The sequence below is a fragment of the Mobula hypostoma genome, chromosome 30, assembly GCF_963921235.1.
Source record: "Mobula hypostoma chromosome 30, sMobHyp1.1, whole genome shotgun sequence".
Classification (NCBI taxonomy): Eukaryota; Metazoa; Chordata; class Chondrichthyes; order Myliobatiformes; family Myliobatidae; genus Mobula; species Mobula hypostoma.
Window position 1 is genome coordinate 7,939,753 of NC_086126.1, and position 6,000 is coordinate 7,945,752.

The window sequence follows — 6,000 nt, forward strand, 5'->3', positions numbered from 1 at the left end:
TCAAAAAATACAAAACCAGACAGAAAAGTGAGGATTTTACAGTAACAGTACTAAATCACACAGAGCAGATTTTTCAGCCCTTTGCTCTGAAATCTGTCACAGAACCCACTGATGTGGGAAAAAAAATCACTCACCTGGTTAAAAAGAAACTGTTAAGGCCATAATGCTCTTTCACCAAATGCACTCAGAGTAAAATTACCATAAAGACAATCTTTGCACAGAAGAACAAAAAAAAACCTGAATCCGTCAGCAATCAGGAGACGGCCAGGAAATATCCAAAGCTTTGGAGAAAAGGTGAGAAATAACCTCCTGGCAATTAACTGCCAAATGACATTGCTTTATGGTGCCTGAATAAGAGACAGAAAGGATAAGAGCAGGAAGACAAGACCTATTATATGCATGTGGGCTGATCAGGCAATTGGAAAATAAACAGGCTTCTTCATTGTCATAAGCAGATTGCCACAAAACAGTTTTAATTTTCAGACATTTCACAATCTTAATGCCTTTCCTTGGAATTCACATGTCGCTAGTTAACTAACCCTGATTCTTTCTACTTTTCTTTCCCAAGTTTGCAGTCACCCCCCCCACATATATTCTCAGTTTATGAGGAGCCTGAGGTATACAGGTATCGGCGGCAGTGCTGGAAATGCGTGAAGAATATCCTAGAGTAAGCATTAGAAATTTGCTCCATGCCTCACTGTTGGCAACGCATTTTCCCTCGTTCAGCACTGCCTTATGCAAACTGACAGGCTTTATACTTACTGTACTTTCAGTTCCCCTGATTTCATCGCTCTTCCGTGCAGACGGAGTCAAGACTGCACGCTTTCTGTCCGTGTAAAATTACACCAGAGTCGCGGGCCAAAATACTGTATCCACACTTCCACTTGATAAAGGGAGTGCGATATAGTTACCCGACCATTTAAAAAAAATATATAGCAAACAGAAAACTACAAGAATAGTATTGAATACGACCGGAATCTTCAATTTTAACAATAAAACCAGAAGTAGAATATAACTTTACGCAAATAACCGGTTAGTTACCACAAGATGCACTTTCCAGAAACATGTCCTCAATAGTTAGGTGGTGTGGTGCTTTTGGAATAAGGGAACATGTAATCTTCGACAAATTAATCCAGAATATGTATGCCAATATTGAAAATAGTATTAATAATTATATAAATAAGCCACCATAAAATACTATAAAATAAATAAATTATCCTCGACTCTCCACAATTCTTTAATCTAGCAATCGTATTTCAACATTGGGAAATGTTTTGATGTGTAGATGCACAGGAGAATTTCCTGTTGCGAGAGCAATTTAACATCTTTCCCGCCGTCACAGTTAACTCGCACAATTATTCGCATTAAACCCGACTGGTGCTGACTGATTCTGTTCACAAGTGCAGAAAACTTTGTGTGTATAAAACAGAGGCCCTCTATTCAGCTTAGCTTGCTATGCATTTAATAGTGAGTGGAGATCCGATTGCACAGGGATCCGCAAAATCGGGGGGAAAGGGGGGGGGATATTATTCCAAACGAGTGAAGCAATTTAGCGCCCGCTTACCTGTTCAAGGTTTGCTCATCTTCAGGCACACGATTCAAATGAAGCCCCCATGAAGCACAAGAGATATTCCACTCAGCGAGGTGGGGGGGGGGGGAAGAAGAAAAAAAGATCAAAAAAAAGTGTTCAACACACTCCTGAAGTCAGAAAGCACGAGCAAGGTACACAGCCACCGGACAATCAAACATCAAGCAAAAAAAAGAGCAGGTTGGGTCTCGGTGTTCCAGAAATGCTTCATACGAGCCGGCTAGTAGCCACCGCAAGAACTGAACTGGAGAAACTGAGAGCTTCTGCGGACACGCTTGCTGAAAATTCTGATGAGATCACCGATGGGTTGGGCTTCCGCCGTGACAGGCAGCCGGGGATGTGCTTGGGAGTTTGCATTTACTGCTATCTTGAGGGGATGTGAATCTAACCTTGTGGGCTCTTCCACACGGAATAACTCAGTCATGTGTACCCGTTTAAACAAAAGCCAGCGGCTAGATAGATAGATAGATATAAAAAAAAACTCGAAGCCGACAGAGAAAACAAGAAGTGTTCAGTCATTTACCTGCTACAGCTTGAGAGAGTTAGATAATTTTATTGTTCTTCAATTTGCGGTTAGAATATTGAGTCAACCACCTTTTTCTTCTGAACATTTGACAATTCTGAATTGACTTCCAAAGGGAAGTATGTTGTTTACTTCCCATTTGGATGGTCCTCCGTCCGTCAGAGCTGGGAGGAAAAGAAACCTCTTCAATCAATGGAATTGACAATCTTAACGTGACACATAATTTCGATGCATTGTTTAAAAGGGGATGGTGGAACATGGGGTAATTTGCTGTATGCATGCTGCTGTTGTACACTTTTAAGCAGTATTTTCTTTTAGCAAGGGGGCAGTATTTGGGGATTCTTAAACGCCAATGTTTATTCTGTTCAGATTAATTTTTTGATGCCCCATGCTTCTATGAAATGCGTTATGAATTTGCGTACCCCATGTGGACATTGCTTTCAAAATGTGCTTTACATATCCTTGGCTGCACTATATGTGTAAATATTTTTTAGAAATGTTATTTGCTTAATAAAAATTAGGCAGGTGACAGCTGTTTATCCGAGGGCAGAGCTGACAAGTGTGAAAGTGTCATTTTAAATTTGTGTAAGTGCAGCTTTGAAAATTGTCAAGCACTGCTTTGAAATCTGTCTGGTTAACACTAATGGGAACTGATTTCAAGGCAGATATTTTACACATTCACAAGTATTCCTAACATGGTTAACGATGAAGGGGTGAGGGGAGTTTTGAATTCTGTGAAGTGCATGGCAAAGCGAAGTCAGGTTTTAAACCACCTTGTTCTGGCTTCTTCCCCCCTTTCTGTCCAGTCCTGACGAAGGGTCTCGGCCTGAAACGTCGATTCTTCGTTCTTCTCCACAGATGCTGAGTTCCTCCAGCACTTTGTGCGTGCTGCTCTGGATTTCCAGCATCGGCAGAATCTCTCGTGTTGAACTTACCCTTGTCCCTGAGCAGAGCATTGGATGCCTGCCTTCGGTTCATATGTGAATGTAATCGCAAAGCAAAAAGCTCGGGACCCTTCTCTCTCTTTTGTTCATTTCAATCAGAGTGAGAACCAGGTTTAACATCACCGGTATATGTTGTGAAATTTGTTGTCCTGGAGGCAGCAGTACAATGTAACACATAATAATAAAAAACTGTAAATTACACTATATATAATAGTTAAATGAAATAAGTACTGTCAAAAATAGAAATAAAAAAGTAGTGAGGTAATGTTCATGGGTCCAGTGTCCATTCAGAAATTGTATGGCAGAGGGGAATCATTGACTGTGTGCCTTCAGGCTCCTGTACCTCTTCCTTGATGGTAGCAATGAGAAGAGGGCAAGACCTGGGTGATGGGGGTCCTTAATGATGGACGCCACCTTTTTGAAGCATTGCTCCTCGAAGATGTCCTGGATACTACGGAGGCTGGTACCCACGATGGAGCTGACTGAGTTTACAACTCTCTGCAGCTTACTTCAATGCTGTGCAGTAACACCCCCCCACCCCTGACCATACCAGGCGGTGATGCAGCCAGTCAGAATGCTCTCCATGGTACATCTGTAGAAATTTGTAAGTGTCTTTCGTGACATACCAAATCTCCTCAAGCTCTGAATGAAATGTAGCCACTATTTTGCCTTCTTTGTAGCTGCATTGATAGGTAGCAAGTGCAGGTGTAAGTTGCAAATACCTAATGAAATGTTTAAAACATGCTATGTGGACATATATCAAGAGTTGTGAAGATATGTGTTGTGAAGTGAGATGGCTGATTAACTATGTTAAAAGTGCTTATGTGTGTTTCTGTATTCAGTATAATTGATGAGCACACCTACATGAAGCATTGATGCAGGAAAGCAGCATCTATCCTCAGGGACCTCCACCACCCAGGTCATGCTCTCTTCTCACTACTGCCATCAGGAAGAAGTTACAGGAGCCTCAGGACTCACACCACCAGGTTCAGGGAGAGTTATTACCCCTCAACCATCAGGGTCTTGAACCAAAAGGGAATAACTTCACTCACCCCATCAATTAAATGGACTCACTTTCAAAGGTTAAAGGACTCTGATGGCAGTTATAGACAGGCCTCCCAACTGTAGCTGGGATGTGGACCACAGATTACAACACAAAATAGAAAAGGCATGTCTTTTTGATAGTCATGGGAGCTTCCAACTTGCAGATCGATTGGGAAAATCAGGTTGGAAATGGATTCCAAGAGAGTGAGTTTGCTGAATGCTAACGAGATGGCTCTTTAGAGCAGTTTGTAATTGTGCCGACTAGGAAATCAGCTACACTGGATTGGATGTTATGTAATGAAGCGGAGGCAGTTAGGGAGCTTAAGGTAGAAGAACCCTCAGGAGACAGTGATCACAATATGATTGAGTTCAACTTGAAATTTGATAGGGAGAAAGTAAAGTGTGACGTAGCCATATTTCAGTGGAGTAAAGGAAATTACAGTGGTATGAGAGAGGAGCTGGCCAAAGTAAATTGGAAGGAGATGCTGGCAGGGATGATAGCAAAGCAGCAATGGCTTGAGTTTCTATGAAAAATGAAGAAGGTGCAGGACAGATGTATTCCAAAAACAAAGAAATGCTCAAATGGCAAAATAGTATAACCGTGGCTGACAAGGAATGTCAAAGCTAATATAAAAGCAAAAGAGAGGGCATACAACAAAGTAAAAATTAGTGGGAAGACAGAAGATTGGGAAGCTTTTAAAACCATACAGAGAGCAACTAAAAAAAAAATTAGGAGGGAAAAGATGAAATATGTAAGCAAGTTAGCAAACAATATCAAAGTGGATAGTAAAAGCTTTTTTCAAATATGTAAAAAATAAAAGAGAGATGAGAGTGGATATAGGACTGCTAGAAAATGAGATTGGAGAAATCATAATGGGGGACAAGGAGATGGCAGATGAACTAAATGAGTATTTTGCTTCAGTCTTCACTGTGAAAGAAGTTGTAAAATTAGATCAGATCCATCATGGGCACTTGAAGTCATCTTCAAGGAGCGGCACCTCAGAAAGGCGGTGTCCATCATTAGAGACCTCCACCACCCAGGACATGCCCTCTTCTCATTGTTACCATCAGGGAGGAGGTACAGAAGCCTGAAGACGCACACTCAACGATTCAGGAACAGCTTCTTCCCCTCTGCCATCTGATTTCTAAGTGGACATCGAACCCATGAACCTTACCTCAGATTTCTTTTTATTTATTTCTGTTTTTGCACAAATTATTTTAACTTAACTATTTACTGCAATATACATATATAAATTTATTGTAATTCAGGTTTTCTCTATGTTTATCATATATTGCATTGTACCGCTGCGCAAGTGTGGGCACGTGGCCAAGTGGTTAAGGCATTCGACTAGCGATCTGAAGGTCGTAAGTTCGAGCCCCAGCCGAGGGAACGTGTTGTGTCCTTGAGCAAGGCACTTAATCACACACTGCACTGCAAAGACACTGGTGCCAAGCTGTATGGGTCCTAATATCCTTCTCTTGGACAACATTGGTGTCGTGGAGAGGGGAGACTTGCAGCATGGGCAACTGCCTGTCTTCCATACAACCTTGCCCAGGTGCAGATCCATGGTCTTGCAAGACTAATGGATGCTGCTGCAAAGTTAGTAAATTTCACAACACACGGCAGTGATAGTAAACCTGATTCTGATTCTTGTGTTCTCAATATTTATTTCTTATTTATTTCTTATTATTTTGCTTGTTTGTTTTTGTTTGTTTGTATTTACTGTGAATGCCCACAAGAAAGTGAATATGGGGATATATCTGTACTTTGATAATAAATGTACTTTGAACTTGGAATGTGGTTTAGTATTTGGTGAAATCCCAAGGTACAACACAGTACCATATACTATATTATTAGTGGCTATGGAGAGCTCCAACCTACCACTTAAGTTGACAGCTGA

At 41.2% G+C, this 6,000-nt stretch overlaps 1 protein-coding gene across 2 annotated transcripts in view; it reads right to left on the bottom strand.

Annotated features, from left to right (window-relative positions):
• The window catches only part of LOC134339692 (leucine-rich repeat transmembrane protein FLRT1-like), a 234,315-nt gene extending 232,406 nt beyond the window's left edge, over positions 1 to 1,909 (bottom strand). For both annotated transcript variants that reach the window (XM_063036403.1, XM_063036401.1), the window contains exon 1: positions 1,565 to 1,909. The gene's annotated coding sequence lies outside the window, so the exon portion shown is untranslated. The remainder of the gene's footprint in view (positions 1 to 1,564) is intronic.
• Between the last annotated feature and the right edge of the window lie 4,091 nt (positions 1,910 to 6,000).